The sequence below is a fragment of the Phyllobates terribilis genome, unplaced genomic scaffold (assembly GCF_046119375.1).
Source record: "Phyllobates terribilis strain yellow unplaced genomic scaffold, ASM4611937v1 Scaffold_146__1_contigs__length_4606013, whole genome shotgun sequence".
NCBI lineage: Eukaryota > Metazoa > Chordata > Amphibia > Anura > Dendrobatidae > Phyllobates > Phyllobates terribilis.
This window is the reverse complement of record NW_027362906.1, coordinates 1,046,753-1,063,991: the sequence shown is the minus strand read 5'-3', so window position 1 is coordinate 1,063,991 and position 17,239 is coordinate 1,046,753. Positions and strand designations below refer to the sequence as shown.

Here is a 17,239-nt window from a genome sequence, read left to right as displayed (position 1 = left end):
GGGGTAGGTATCTGTTTGTCTGTGGTTACCTGATACTAGTGCCTCGTATGGGGTATGGAGGTTCACTGGTGGCACGTGTTGGTGCCTGGGAGGGAGGACGAGGGGTACCTAGAGTGGGGTACACAAAAAAATGTATGGATAAGTGGGGGTGGAACTCGACAGAGATGTCTCTGCTGGACTCTGAGTTGGGTCGTGAGTTACCTGTTCTTGGTATGGTACTCAATAGACTGTGGTAGTAGTTAGCTGTTGATCCACAGTAGCACTGCTACTGGTGTGACAGTCAGCAGGCTGTGTGGATAATACTGGATTCACCGGAGCAGTACTATAGGGAGTGAGAGGAGACAAGTATTAAGAATAGGGTGCAGGGCTCAAGGGTTAAGGTACGGGGTTCAAAGAGGGTAGTTTTGGATTAGTTACCTTCTAGAGGGTAGCGGGGGGTGTCCTGATTATTTTGGATGACTAGGAGGTATCGGTCCTGGTCCTTCTTGGAGAGAGGTAGAGGATATGTCACACACGGCTGTGGGTTGATGATCTGAGTTAGATCTGCAGGGGGAAGGAATAGGGATAGATCATAAATTAACTGATGTAGCTGTGGTACAAGCCTTGGAGACAAGAGTTTTGGGGTTACCTGTTGGTAGGTACAAGGGGCATCCAGGGACGTCTTAGAATGAGCTGGAGGTAGTAGTCCTGGTCCCTTGTTGAGTGGAGGTAGCACGAGGAGGTCAGAAGTAGGATGCAGCAAGAGGCTTGTACTAGCATGTAATGCCTCTGTTCGCTGTATAGAGATCTGTAGGGAGGGGGAGGGGGTGTATCTGTTAAGGTATCACTGGATTGTGGCTGTAGCCTCCAGTTTTTACCCAGAGATCGTGATTTACCTGCTTCGTAGGGATTAGGGTGTCAATAGTAGATGCTGGTTCAGGTCTCCATAATGTAGATACAGCAGGGTGCTGTAGTAGGAGGCTATAGTTATGTCAGAGGTAACCAGAGATAGGATACAGTAGGAGGCTTATGTTTTCCTATGTTGGGTGCACCAGGAGGCTCTGGCTGGAAACAGTGGGTGCCAGATTCAGCAATAGGGAGGGTGGCTGGTGCAGAGCCCAACTGAAGGGGTTGATAGCAAGTACTGCGGGGAACAGGGAAAAACCATTAGAGGGTCAGCTGCGTACAGTATGGACTTGGTGGGGCAGGGGCCCGTTGTTACTTACGGTCTGTAGAGGGCTTCACCGTCTGGGGGTGGTCGAGGTCCGGAGCGAGAGCGGAGTCCTGGCCGGTGACTGCCGCGTGCTCGCTACTTCCGGGTAGGAGGAGGAGAGAGAGAGTATGTGGAGAGCGCGCGAGAGGGGGGCAGCGTGACGTGGGGTCACGTGGCGTGCAGCGTGCACAAGGTACGGAGGCCTGTGGGCGCCTCTTTAGCTGTGTTAAGGGTCAGTCCGACGCGTTTCAACAACTGCGGCTGTCTTCCTCAGGGATGGCTTAACCCAGTCAAATGGTGTCCTTATATATGCAGGGCTGGTGACGTCATAGGTCAATTTGTTAGTCATTAAATGCAAAGAGCTCTATTTCGCTGTTCAATCCTCTTGGTCTTAAGGTGTTCAGTTTAAAAATCCACTCACTTTCTTTCCTGGACATGCTCTTAATAAAATCTCCTTGTCTCCAGTTCTTGTGGACGATTTGTATACCTACTATTTTAATTCCTTTTATTGACCCATTGTGTTTTTTTATAAAGTGTTTTGAGAGAGGGTGGCCCATGTATTTATTTTTGATGTTCCTTAAATGTTCGTTGATCCTGATGTTCATAGGTCTTTTTGTTCTGCCTATATATAATTTGCCACATGGGCAATATAGCCCGTATATGACCCCTGTGGTGTTGCATGTTATAAAATCTGTGATGGGGTATATTTCTTTTTGGTGGCTGACAGTGTGTTGTTTTGGTGTGTTTAGGGTTTTGCATGTCTTACATTTTTTGCATGGAAAGAAGCCTTTTAGTTTTTGATGGAATGGGGTTTGAGGTTTTTGAGAACTGGTGTGTATCCTTACTGTGGGGGCTATAATTGATCCTAGGTTACGTGCCTTTTTGAAGATGAATTTGGGTCGGTTTGGGATTTTGTCATCGTGTTCGATTAAATAAAATTATCCCTTGCACTCAATATATATATATTTATTTATTTAAGCACTTTCACTCCAGCTCTGCCAAGTGGACGGAGCATGGTGAAGCCACCTGAGTCACAACTTTCCATAAATTAAGTGCACCCCATCACTATGGTGCGCCTCACCAGAAGTGTTAAGTGGAGTCCACCTCATAATAAACTTTGCTTTTACTTTTGCCCACCCATCTTTAAAGAATCTCTCCCATCAGTTTTTATTCTCTATATATTGCAGTCATCATATTATATAGCACTGTGTACTTACAATTGCTCATTTTGCCTTTCTACCCAGCTTATTGTCATTTACCTAATGGAAAAGAGATGTGATTAAAAACTGACTAGCTGAATCCTTCTAATCTCTATGTTAACACAAGGTGAACTTTTCCTGCATGAGTCATAAGTCCCTGCAGAGGAGGAGGGAGCAGCTGGGTCAGGAGGTGAAGAGGAGAATGATTTTTGCAGGGAAGAGGCTTCCTGTTTCTACATAGAAAAGAATTTACTGGGTAGAAAGGTAAAGTGAGCAATTGTTAGTACACAGTTCTATATAATTACAATATAGTAAGAGGATAAGCTCTGATGGGAGAGGTTCTTTAAGCCTGTCATGTATTGGGTAATGAGTTGGGGTGTCAGTCTCCATCAGTGCTGGCTGAACACTGACTATCCTGCTCAGATTACTACACATGGCGCTGCTCCTCCCTGTAGTATGGGCTACGCAGGACGGTGCCGAGGCTCCAGATTCTACCTGCACAGCGACAAGGTCCCAACACTTCTACCTCTATAACTTAAAAGAAAAAGGAAACCTGACATATTAGGGCAATATACACATACCATCATGTACTACATAATAGGTTTATGTCTGGAATGGCTGCCAATAAGGACTATCTAAATAGGATCATCCTATAAATATGCAAGGGGGAAGAGAGCAAAGCTCCAAAAGATGATACCTACACAAAACGTAATAAGTAGCATATATTTATTTAGAGCATATATAAAGAACAGTACAAAAATGGAGGTGCAAATACATACATGAACAAACTCACAGAAAGATAAATAAAATGGCGTGTACAATGGGAAAAAGGGCTATATGTAAAACATAGTGACCATATATAGAGTAAATGGAATAATAATATCCGGAGTATATATACTTAATAAAGATCACATGAAGATTATACACTGATTGTAAACATTCTCAGAGAGGGAGCAATTGCTTCCATAAAAATTACCTGAGATAGTAGCCCACGTACACGCCAGCCCCGACGCGCGTTTCGGCAATGCGCCTTTGTCAAGGGGTGTATAAAAAAGTGTGATAGTGTAGTATATATAGGGAACGTCAGCCAATAGGAGGAATAACGCAGTTCACTGCCTCTAACATCCGTCACTTAATGTGTCTAGTAAAGCACATGTTAACTCCCAAAGATGCACTGCGCTGGCCGGAAATGATGTAATAGGAGCCATGGGAACGGCTGTAAACAAGGGAAGTTTTGCCCATGACTCCAGGATGTGTAACGCAAAACCGGAAGTGACGCGCCTGTTCCCCCGGTAACCTGGACGCACAGCGGCCGCGGCATCAAAGAGATGCCGCAAGCCGCAGGGCGCACAAGGACCACGGGACACGCGCGTGCAGGCAAGCGAAACAACATCCCTAAATAAATAGACCGAGAGAAGTGCATCATAATATTCCAATGTGTAGTGGGGTACTTAGCTATCTTAGAAAAAATAATAACGGAATCAATGTATGGTTCATCCCAGGAGGGGATAGTATGATATGCCTCATAGAAGGTAGAAAAAATAAATAGAGCAAACACAAGTATTATTATAATATAGTTAGATATATGTTAAGCAATCACAGTAATACATATATAAATTGCTGTATGGTAAACACTCATATATATGATCTATAACCCCTACGAGGCATAATTAGATATTACATACATAATATCACCATACATACAGAAAATTACATAATATAGTACAGAATATCATCCATGTAGATGTAGAAAATATTTCTTGTATACATCATGGAACAGAATAGTTGTTTCATCATACGGGAACAGAACCATGGATAGTTGTGTAAGAGACAAAGAAGCAATGGTAGACGTACCTAATGAAAAATAATAATAAATTAAAAACTAAAAGGGAACAATATAAAAATGAGATGGCAGTATGCATGTGGATGTGGAGAAAAAAAGGGGGAAAAGCGAGAAGAAAAAAAGAGGGGAAAGAAAAGGGAAAGAAGGAAAAGAAGAAGAAAAAAGAAAAAAGACAAAAAAGAAGGAAGAAAAAGGAAAGGAGGGAGAAAAGGGTGGGAAAAACAAGAGATGGCGATCACAGAAATGGTGCAAAACTAAGATTCTCATTGAGTCCATTAGGCTGAATGGTGTTAAGGGTCCAGATCCACCTGGCCTCCAATTGGGCCAGGCGTCTAGAAATAGGTCCACCACGAATCCCCATATCAATACAATCGATGCCTTTTATTCTCAATAAATTACCATTACATTGGTGATGTTGTTTGAAATGTCGTGGAATCGTTTTTAAGTTCAATAAATCTGTTTGTTCAAGAGCCGAGAAAATGCCTAAAATATGTTCCCTAATCCTTATTTTAAATTGGCGTGTGGTCAACCCAATATATATAAGACCACAAGGACATGTAGCATAATATATTACGTTTTTAGTCGTGCAATTGATGCGTTTCTTGATTTTGTAAATTTTTTGACCACTAGAATCGCAAAAATCCTCAGCTCTATCAACATTACTACAAGCCCTACAATGACCACATGGTGAACACCCATACTTCATTATCGCGGCATCCAAAAAGGTGGAATTAGATCCGCCGACATAATGGCTCCTAGTAAGGTGGTCGCGTAAGTTCCTAGACCTACGGAAAGTAATTGATGGTGCAGATGGAATGTATTTGCACAATATGGGATCACATCTTAAGACAGGCCAAGCCTTTGTCAGTGCTTGTCTCATTGCAGGAATCTGCGTATGGTATTTGGTAATAAATCTAACCATATTATTCTGCATGGTACGTTGGGGCTTATAAAGAAGGTCATGTCGTGAGGAAAACTTAGCCCTATGATAAGCTCTTTTTATAGACCTCCTACTATAGCCTCGTTCCAAAAATCTGGATGTGAGATCTCTAGCTTGAATTTCAAAATCACAATCCGTCGAACAGATCCTGCGGATACGCAGGAACTGTCCGACGGGGACCGACTGCACCATATGTTGTGGATGGGAGGAAGAGGCGTGTAGAAGCATGTTGGTAGAGGTAGGTTTCCTATAGATGTCTGTCTGTATTTTACCTTTACTGTCTTTCTTAAGTAGAACGTCCAAGAATTCCACCTTTTCACTACTGTATTGATATGTGATATGTATATTCAGATCATTGATGTTTAACACGTCCATAAAAGAAATCAGTTCAGAATCCGTGGACTGCCAGATAATAAGAATGTCGTCGATGTAACGCGTCCAGGAAAGGACGCGACACATCGACGGCAGACGATCTGACAGGAAGAGGTCCCTTTCCCACAGCCCCAGGAACAGATTGGCATAGGAGGGAGCAAAAGCCGCCCCCATGGCTGTTCCCTGGAGCTGCAGAAAGAAGGACCCCTTAAAAGTAAAAAAATTATGAGTAAGAGTAAATTCTAGCAGCTCCAACACCAATTCCTTGATTGGTCTAGAGATGTCAGAACCGTCTAAGATCATTGATGTTTAAACGACATTTTCATGATAATAATCTTGCTAAATTGTTTCCAACAGCGGAGGAACAACTGGCCTTGAGAACACTGGAAGAATTAGCTATAGAACATGTCTCATCTGAGCATGGTAAGATTCCTCCATCTATTTTGCCACGCTCCAAGAAGTTCCCTCCCCTTTCTGATTGCGCTAATATTGATTTATTCGTACAAATTGTCACTAATGAGTTTCGCAACATACCTAGTCAAATTTATAAAGATAATCTTACCAGGAAAGAACGTGTAAGACTCAAACAATTGGGTAACCTATCTGATGTTGTGTTGAAACCGGCGGACAAGGGGGGTAATATTGTGATTTGGCCTAAGAAAATGTATGAACGTGAGGCATTTCGCCAATTACATAATAATACGTGTTACAAAAGGCTCACGTATAACCCCTTGTCCGCCTTTAACCGACAGCTTCAGGGTATTCTCAATACAGCATTGAGTAATAAGGTCATTACCCGTGAGCTTTTTGTGGCACTAACAGTTAGTGAGCCTACTATACCCACGTTTTATTTGTTACCCAAATTACATAAAAATGCTTCTATTCCCCCTGGACGTCCCATTATATCGGGGGGAGGGAACTACTTGGAGTCGGTAAATAGATGGATTGATTCCATACTCCAGCCTCTTGTGGAAACTCTGCCTTCCTTTTTGAAGGATACGATGGATTTACTACGTAGAGTGGATGAGTTGCATCTGGATTTGGACACCATTTTTGTTACAGCTGATATTGAATCTTTATATACGAATATCAGGCATAAAGATGGTTTAATGGCGACCAGATATTTCTTAGACGGTTCTGACATCTCTAGACCAATCAAGGAATTGGTGTTGGAGCTGCTAGAATTTACTCTTACTCATAATTTTTTTACTTTTAAGGGGTCCTTCTTTCTGCAGCTCCAGGGAACAGCCATGGGGGCGGCTTTTGCTCCCTCCTATGCCAATCTGTTCCTGGGGCTGTGGGAAAGGGACCTCTTCCTGTCAGATCGTCTGCCGTCGATGTGTCGCGTCCTTTCCTGGACGCGTTACATCGACGACATTCTTATTATCTGGCAGTCCACGGATTCTGAACTGATTTCTTTTATGGACGTGTTAAACATCAATGATCTGAATATACATATCACATATCAATACAGTAGTGAAAAGGTGGAATTCTTGGACGTTCTACTTAAGAAAGACAGTAAAGGTAAAATACAGACAGACATCTATAGGAAACCTACCTCTACCAACATGCTTCTACACGCCTCTTCCTCCCATCCACAACATATGGTGCAGTCGGTCCCCGTCGGACAGTTCCTGCGTATCCGCAGGATCTGTTCGACGGATTGTGATTTTGAAATTCAAGCTAGAGATCTCACATCCAGATTTTTGGAACGAGGCTATAGTAGGAGGTCTATAAAAAGAGCTTATCATAGGGCTAAGTTTTCCTCACGACATGACCTTCTTTATAAGCCCCAACGTACCATGCAGAATAATATGGTTAGATTTATTACCAAATACCATACGCAGATTCCTGCAATGAGACAAGCACTGACAAAGGCTTGGCCTGTCTTAAGATGTGATCCCATATTGTGCAAATACATTCCATCTGCACCATCAATTACTTTCCGTAGGTCTAGGAACTTACGCGACCACCTTACTAGGAGCCATTATGTCGGCGGATCTAATTCCACCTTTTTGGATGCCGCGATAATGAAGTATGGGTGTTCACCATGTGGTCATTGTAGGGCTTGTAGTAATGTTGATAGAGCTGAGGATTTTTGCGATTCTAGTGGTCAAAAAATTTACAAAATCAAGAAACGCATCAATTGCACGACTAAAAACGTAATATATTATGCTACATGTCCTTGTGGTCTTATATATATTGGGTTGACCACACGCCAATTTAAAATAAGGATTAGGGAACATATTTTAGGCATTTTCTCGGCTCTTGAACAAACAGATTTATTGAACTTAAAAACGATTCCACGACATTTCAAACAACATCACCAATGTAATGGTAATTTATTGAGAATAAAAGGCATCGATTGTATTGATATGGGGATTCGTGGTGGACCTATTTCTAGACGCCTGGCCCAATTGGAGGCCAGGTGGATCTGGACCCTTAACACCATTCAGCCTAATGGACTCAATGAGAATCTTAGTTTTGCACCATTTCTGTGATCGCCATCTCTTGTTTTTCCCACCCTTTTCTCCCTCCTTTCCTTTTTCTTCCTTCTTTTTTGTCTTTTTTCTTTTTTCTTCTTCTTTTCCTTCTTTCCCTTTTCTTTCCCCTCTTTTTTTCTTCTCGCTTTTCCCCCTTTTTTTCTCCACATCCACATGCATACTGCCATCTCATTTTTATATTGTTCCCTTTTAGTTTTTAATTTATTATTATTTTTCATTAGGTACGTCTACCATTGCTTCTTTGTCTCTTACACAACTATCCATGGTTCTGTTCCCGTATGATGAAACAACTATTCTGTTCCATGATGTATACAAGAAATATTTTCTACATCTACATGGATGATATTCTGTACTATATTATGTAATTTTCTGTATGTATGGTGATATTATGTATGTAATATCTAATTATGCCTCGTAGGGGTTATAGATCATATATATGAGTGTTTACCATACAGCAATTTATATATGTATTACTGTGATTGCTTAACATATATCTAACTATATTATAATAATACTTGTGTTTGCTCTATTTATTTTTTCTACCTTCTATGAGGCATATCATACTATCCCCTCCTGGGATGAACCATACATTGATTCCGTTATTATTTTTTCTAAGATAGCTAAGTACCCCACTACACATTGGAATATTATGATGCACTTCTCTCGGTCTATTTATTTAGGGATGTTGTTTCGCTTGCCTGCACGCGCGTGTCCCGTGGTCCTTGTGCGCCCTGCGGCTTGCGGCATCTCTTTGATGCCGCGGCCGCTGTGCGTCCAGGTTACCGGGGGAACAGGCGCGTCACTTCCGGTTTTGCGTTACACATCCTGGAGTCATGGGCAAAACTTCCCTTGTTTACAGCCGTTCCCATGGCTCCTATTACATCATTTCCGGCCAGCGCAGTGCATCTTTGGGAGTTAACATGTGCTTTACTAGACACATTAAGTGACGGATGTTAGAGGCAGTGAACTGCGTTATTCCTCCTATTGGCTGACGTTCCCTATATATACTACACTATCACACTTTTTTATACACCCCTTGACAAAGGCGCATTGCCGAAACGCGCGTCGGGGCTGGCGTGTACGTGGGCTACTATCTCAGGTAATTTTTATGGAAGCAATTGCTCCCTCTCTGAGAATGTTTACAATCAGTGTATAATCTTCATGTGATCTTTATTAAGTATATATACTCCGGATATTATTATTCCATTTACTCTATATATGGTCACTATGTTTTACATATAGCCCTTTTTCCCATTGTACACGCCATTTTATTTATCTTTCTGTGAGTTTGTTCATGTATGTATTTGCACCTCCATTTTTGTACTGTTCTTTATATATGCTCTAAATAAATATATGCTACTTATTACGTTTTGTGTAGGTATCATCTTTTGGAGCTTTGCTCTCTTCCCCCTTACCTCTATAACTTGCCTAATGCAGACGCAAACCTGCAGCCTTTCCACTGAGATCTTGTCGGCCTTCTACACTGCCATGGCTTTGTCTGCACAATGTAGCTTAAAGGGAATGTCCACTTCTTAAGCATCCTAGAAGTCTACAATATAAGGTCAGTATTCCTCTAACCCTCTGCCTTATTTGGCTGCCATTGAAGGCAGTCAGCGAAATGGGTTCAATTTTCTATAGAAGTGGCAGAATTTAACCCCTTCCTGACCGTGTTATTTCCCATCTCTGCATTTTTCTTATTCTTCTAAGAGCAGTAACTTTATCTTTCTGTCAATACAGCCATATGAGGGTTTTTGTTTTTATGCCGTTCACTGATCAGGTAAATTATTTTTATATTTTGATTGGACTTTTACAGAAGTAACGCCCATATGGTTTATTTTAAAATGGGTCATAGAGGGGCAGGGGTGATTTGAAGGTTCAGATTATACTTTTTCCTTTTTGTCCCCTTAGGCTGTGTGCCCACGATGCATTTTTTAAGCATTTCCGCAGCGGCAAAAATGCTGCAGAAACGCTTAAAAAACACATGGTAGAAGGCCTGCCATGTTCCCCAATGATAACCCGCATGTGCTGTGCACATGCTGCGGAAATTTCTGCTGCGGATTATCATTGCGGAAAAAAAACGCAGCACTACCAATTATTTTGCGGAAGTGCTGCTTTTTCGCCGCCACTTACTTGCATTAGATCGCATGGATTATGCATCACTGTATATGTAGATGCGCAATCCACGCGTTCCAATGTGCGGATCGTTCCCAGGTCTAGAGGAGAGGAGACTCTCCTCTGGACCCGGGTACCATAGAAACTGTGAAAAAAAGAATAAAATAAAAACTAAATATGATACTTACCTTCTGGCGGCCCCCGCTGCGCCCCTCCTCTCATGCCGGCAAATCGCGATGGACTGAAGGACCTGCGCTGATGTCATAGTCATGTGATGGGTCACGCGACGCTGACGTCGGCAGGTCCTTCAGTGCAGTGTACCGCGATCTGCCTGCAGTCAGCACCGAGTGAAGCAAGACTCTGGGGTCCATCGGAAGGTAAGTATAGATTTATTTTTTATTTTTTGACATTCTCTCGGGTCACACTATATAAATCCATGCCGTTTGCATGGATTTATATAGTGTGACCAAGTTGACAAGCACTTTCCAAGTGATGCTAAAATCGCTTGGAAAGCGCTTGACAACCCGCATGCGGAAATGCATGTTAAGAACTCTTCATTTCCGCATGTCCCTGGCAGGAAAATGCATGTACAATCCGCATGTACAATCCGCATGTACAATCCGCATGTACAATCCGCATGTACAATCCACATGCGTTTTTTCTGCCAGGGGAGATGTAGAAACGCTCAGGAAAAATCCGGAGTATTTCTGCATCGTGGGCACATAGCCTTAGGGGACTTGAACATGCAATCATCTGATTTCTTGTTACGTACAGCAATACTGCAGTATATAGCCAGCATTCACAGATCTGTCATGACAGGCATGGGTCTTTTCAGCAGACTCCTTTCTGGCAGTGATGGCATCCCACGATCGTGTTACAGGAGCACAGATGGGCACATGGCATGACTCCCTTCTCAGTTCGCTGTTAATGCCGCTGTCCGTCTCTAACAGGTGGAGCTCTGCCCTACATGTGGCTATTAGAGGTTGATGATGGCTAAATATCACAGCTGGCATATGATGTAACTACAAATCATGTTGGTAAGGGGTTAAAGTGCCACTCCAGTGGGTTTTTTTTCTTTCACTTTTAGTGCAGAAATGATTTTCAAGTATGTGCTCAGATTGGGCATGGGTGCTGGGATTACTAGTACACCTGACATCCAGGTGGGCATAATTCTGTTCCTTGCGTATTGGAAGACTCTGCCACTGCTGCTTTGGTGTTGGCAATCTTTCAGTTTCTTGCCCATTGATGCTCGGGAACAGTCCTCAAAGTATCTATTTATCGGTCGACCATGACTGCACCACGAGAGAGGGAATCCGCCCACCAAGTACAAGAAACCTACAGGCTTAAAAGGGGCGGCACCTCTCGCCTCAGTTTGGTTTCCTATCCTTGATGAAGGGAACCTGTGGCAGGCTTACCTGTTGAAGATGTACGGATTCTGAAGAATCGAGCTGTCGAGCAGCGCCCACAGCCTGGGGTCGGCAGCTCCAGCATCGCTCTGCGTCAGTGGCTGTGGAGCGGCGCCTATGTCTGGGGTTGGCAGCCCCAGCATCAAATGGGCGCTGGATGGCAGCAGGGGCTGTGCCCCTGTCTGGGGTTGGCAGCCCCAACATCATGCTGGTGCCAGATGGTAAGGGGGAGCTGCGCCCCTGTCTGGGGTGGGCCGCCCCAGTGTCGTTCTGGCGCCAGGCAGTGGTGACCCTGTGGGAAGTTGCAGCTTCAGTGCCGCATGATACGGCGGGGCCACACGCTTCCGGTCTCTCTATGTAGCCGGAGGCGTGGCATGATGCTGCTGTGCGCCCCGGTGGTCACGTGACCGGACCAGGAAGTTCCGGCCACATGTGTGCCGACTCCAAAGGGAGTGCTGCAATAACCTCTACGGCCAGCAGGTGGCACGCCCAGTGGTAGAATTAGCAACCCTTAAATCCCTCTCCCTTAAAACAGCACTACTAATAGCTTTAACCTCTGCTAGGAGGATTGGTCACATTCAGGATCTGTCTACGGCCTTACCATTTACTCAAATCCTGGATGATAGGCAGGATCAGGTTTAAGAATGACTCTATCTCCCTAAGGTAGCTACTCATTTCCACTGACTTCAGGAAGTAGTACTACCCTCTTTCTGTCCTAATCCGAGTAACCAGAAGGAAGCAGAGTTGCATACATTAGATGTAAGGAGTTGTGTGGTTAGGTACCTCTCGGTTACCAAAGACTTTAGGAAAGAGAGCTCATTGTTTATATCCTACCAAGGGGTTAGGAAAGGGTTTAAAGTCAAGGTCCCTGTAGCTAGATGGATGAGGGAGGCTATTTCTCTAGCTTATGCGTTTAGTGACGAAGAAGTATCACAAGGGTTGAACGCTCACTCCACCCGGGCTGTCTATCTCCTGGGCAGAGAAGATGGGTGTCTCGATAGACATATGTAAGGCTGCTACCTGGTCTTCTCCCTCTACATTCTATAGGCACTATAGACTGGATATGGGTGTTTCATCTGACCTCACCTTTGGGAGATGGGTGCTCCAAGCTGTGGACCCTCCCTAGACTTCTTAATCTCTACAATTCTCTCGTGGTGCTGTCATGGTCGACCGATGGTCATAAGTTACTTACCGGTAACGGGATTTTTCTGAGACCATGACAGCACCCTTATATTTCCTCCCTTCATGTTTGTGGGAGCACTCTGTTTGTTAGAATTTCACACTTAATGGGTGGTGTATGATAGAGTCATTTTGTGATTGTTTGCTATGTTTATCCTGGCAGTCCTCTCAATACTCTGTAATCCAGACTGAGGCGAGAAGTGGCACCCCTTGTTAAGCCTGTAGGTTTGCTGTCCTTGGTGGGCTGACCCCCCCCCCCCATGGTGCTGTCATGGTCTCCGAAAGATCCTGTTACCGGTAAGTAACTTGACTTTTTCCCTATAGGAAAGTCGCTTGTCAAAAGCCACCAGGGCAAAGTGCGCAGTTCTGCATCAAGTGGGAAAACATCAAGAAAAGCTCTGGGAAATGTCAACAAGCAAGTAATGACCCAGAAGAACGGGCAGCCTCTGAAAGGAGACCGGAAAGTGCCAAAGCCTGCGCCAGCTGTTATACAGGTATAATGTATTACCGCAGCTCTGATCATACACCGCTCTTGTGTTCTGCCCTGTACTGATGTACAGACTTGTATCTACATAATCCTAAAATGCCACAGGAACATCTGCAAGAAGATCACATGGCATGTTCTACTATTACAAGTCCCATTATTATCTGTTGGATTAAAGTGGGCTAATATCTGGCTAATCTAGCTGTGTAATGTGTATGGGGGTCTCCTGGCTGCCCTAACAAATGTTCAGTTCAAATACCCGCTCCTTGTTCTCTAGGCACAAATTGCTTAGAGGCAGCAGATTACCCTCCTCCCCACAGAACACATGAGAGCTCATCTGTATGTTGGGAGAGATGGCTGCTAGCCAAACAGTGTATGGCCAGGCCACAGCTATGCCACAGGGGCTTGGCTGACTCCTTTTCAGATCATATATGGAGAACCTAATGGCAAACACTGGATAAATGAAGCTTGTGACCTGGTTCCTGTTCCCCTCTAGGTTTCTGGCACTTCTGATAAGACAGATGAGCAGCAGTACCCCGACATTGAGAAGTTTGTTCCCTACAATCCTGCAGGTAACTCTTCCATACCTTGCTGTACCTATTGCCTGCCATTAGCCACTTGCCTTTACATTTAATTTTGAGCATGAGAATCAATTCTAATACTTGCACCTGAAGCTGGATGGGGTTAGTGAATTTGTCACCAGGATTTTGCTGCCCCATCTGAGAGCAGCATGACTTAGGGGCAGAGACCCTGATTACAGTGATGGATCACTTGGTGCAGTTCAGAGTAACTGTGTCTGCTGCAGATCTACAAATGCTCTGAATGCTGGGCTCTGTATAACCCCACCCACATCACTGATTGGTAGCTTTCTGCCTATGCACAGTGTACAGAACTATCCATCCATTGTGGGGACAGGGTTGGACTACATGGCAGAAGCTTTACTAGTCATCTGGTGGCAGTCTCCTGCTTGTGGAGGATCTCTTATCAAAACTACAGCAATCAGCCCAGAAAGCAACACGTCACTGGAATTGGGGATCTTTGTCCCCACGTTGTGCTGCTCTCAGATCAGGTGGCAATAAACCTGGTGACAGATTCCCTTTAAATGCAGTTTAGGGCCATCTCTGTTACACTCTTACTCTCTATTAGCTGCAATGTCCCATCTGCCTAATGCAGCCACAGATCTCATGGCTGCAGTATCCGGATCTTCAGAAACTCGCTGACATCGTGTCAGTTAATCCAATGAGTGTTTGCAGTGACAGCAATGTCTGTTAGCTGGGCTTCTGCTGCTGCTCAGTTGTGGAGGAGAGCAGACAGATGTCAGTGTGGTGTTCGGAGGCTCCTGGGGCCCCTGCACGTGACATTAGGAGTGCCAGAGATCCAGAGTGTGGTCTTGGGCTCCACTATACAGGTGGGACTTTGCAGCTATTTGGGGGTGGGGAGAGGAGGACACAACACTGACGTGTGCAGTGAAGGTGGTTAAAGTTCATTGACGCTAGATGACTCATTTTGTTGCATTGAGCCCATAGACAAACTAGGAATGCCAAAGAACCAATCAAGAACAACCGAACTAAATAGTCAAATTCTGCAAAAATAGGAAATTTAAAAAACGTATAATGAATACACGGTTAAGTAAGTGACACCGTAGAGACAGGCACTCACACCAATGTACATACAATAGTTAAAATAGAAAAATATAGAATAGATGTATACTACCAGGAGTAGTTCTAGAACGCACACCAGGGGTAGGTGTAGAACCGCCCGCCAGGGTTAGTACTGGAACCGCCCACTGGCACCAGGGGTAGTACTGGAACCGCCCACTGGCGCCAGGGGTAGTACTGGAACCGCCCACTGGTGCCAGGGGTAGTACTGGGACCGCCCACTGGCGCCAAGGGTAGTACTGGGACCGCCCACTGGCGCCAAGGGTAGTACTGGAACCGCCCACTGGCGCCAGGGGTAGTACTGGAACCGCCCACTGGCGCCAGGGGTCATACTGGAACCGCCCACTGGCGCCAGGGGTCGTACTGGAACCGCCCACTGGCGCCAGGGGTCGTACTGGAACCGCCCACTGGCGCCAAGGGTCGTACTGGAACCGCCCACTGGCGCCAAGGGTAGTACTGGGACCGCCCACTGGCGCCACGGGTAGTACTGGGACCGCCCACTGGCGCCAAGGGTAGTACTGGAACCGCCCACTGGCGCCAGGGGTAGTACTGGAACCGCCCACTGGCGCCAGGGGTCGTACTGGAACCGCCCACTGGCGCCAGGGGTCGTACTGGAACCGCCCACTGGCGCCAGGGGTCGTACTGGAACCGCCCACTGGCGCCAGGGGTCGTACTGGAACCGCCCACTGGCGCCAGGGGTCGTACTGGAACCGCCCACTGGCGCCAGGGGTCGTACTGGAACCGCCCACTGGCGCCAGGGGTCGTACTGGAACCGCCCACTGGCGCCAGGGGTCGTACTGGAACCGCCCACTGGCGCCAGGGGTAGTTCTTGAACCGCCCACCAGGAGCATACCAGGAACAGTACTAGAACCGCCCACGAGGACTTGCACGCTAGGAGTAATTCTAGAACCGCCCACCGGCACCAGGGGTTGTTCAGGAACCGCCCGCCAGGGGTAGATCTAGAACCGCCCTCCAGCACCAGGAGTAATTCTAGAACCGCCCACCATCACCAGGGGTTGTTCTGGAACCGCCCACCAGGGGTAGTTCTAGAACCGCCCACCAAAACTAGGGGTAGTTCTAGAACCAACCACCAGGGGTAATTCTAGAACCGCCCACCATCACCAGGGGTTGTTCAGGAACCACCCGCCAGGGGTAGATCTAGAACCGCCCTCCAGGAGTAATTCTAGAACCACCCACCATCACCAGGGGTTGTTCTGGAACCGCCCACCAGGGTAGTTCTAGAACCGCCCACCAAAACTAGGAGTAGTTATATAACCGCCCACCAGGAGCAGTACTAGAACTGCACACTAGGAGTACTTCTAAAACCGCCCATCAGCACCAGGGGTTGTTCCAGAACCATCCGCCAGGGGTTGTTCTAGAACCACCAGCACCAGGAGCAGTACTAGAACTGCCAACACCAGGAGCAGTACTAGAACTGCCAGCACCAGGAGCAGTACTACAGTAGAACCGGCAGCACCAGGAGCAGTACTAGAACCGCCATCACCAGGAGCAGTACTAGAACCGCCCCGCCAGGAGCAGTACTAGAACCGCCAGCACCAGTACTAGACCCGCCCCGCCAGGAGCAGTACTAGACCCGCCATCACCAGGAGCAGTACTAGACCCGCCCCGCCAGGAGCAGTACTAGACCCGCCCCGCCAGGAGCAGTACTAGACCCGCCCCGCCAGGAGCAGTAGTAGACCCGCCCCGCCAGGAGCAGTACTAGACCCGCCCCGCCAGCACCAGGAGCAGTACTATAACCGACAGCACCAGGAGCAGTACTAGAACCGCCAGCACCAGGAGCAGGACTAGAACCGCCAGGAGCAGGACTAGAACCGCCAGCACCAGGAGCAGGACTAGAACCGCCAGCACCAGGAGCAGGACTAGAACCGCCAGCACCAGGAGCAGGACTAGAACCGCCAGCACCAGGTGCAGTACTAGACCCGCCCCGCCAGGAGCAGTACTAGACCCGCCCCGCCAGGAGCAGTACTAGACCCGCCCCGCCAGGAGCAGTACTAGACCCGCCCCGCCAGGAGCAGTACTAGACCCGCCCCGCCAGGAGCAGTACTAGACCCGCCCCGCCAGGAGCAGTACTAGACCCGCCCCGCCAGGAGCAGTACTAGACCCGCCCCGCCAGGAGCAGTACTAGACCCGCCCCGCCAGGAGCAGTACTAGACCCGCCCCGCCAGGAGCAGTACTAGACCCGCCCACCAGCAGCAGGAGCAGGACTAGAACCGCCAGCACCAGGAGCAGTACTAGAACCGCCAGCACCAGGAGCAGTACTAGAACCGCCCCGCCAGGAGCAGTACTAGAACCGCCCCGCCAGGAGCAGTACTAGAGCCGCCCCGCCAGG

At 46.6% G+C, this 17,239-nt stretch overlaps 1 long non-coding RNA gene across 1 annotated transcript; it reads right to left on the bottom strand.

The window, feature by feature from the left end:
• Nucleotides 1–636: 636 nt before the first annotated feature.
• On the bottom strand, nt 637–1,313 carry LOC141206908 (uncharacterized). The gene is made up of 3 exons (XR_012277424.1): nt 1,206–1,313; nt 876–1,123; nt 637–787 (listed from the first exon to the last, which is right to left on the bottom strand). It is a non-coding gene; the product is annotated as an uncharacterized lncRNA (long non-coding RNA).
• Nucleotides 1,314–17,239: the final 15,926 nt, after the last annotated feature.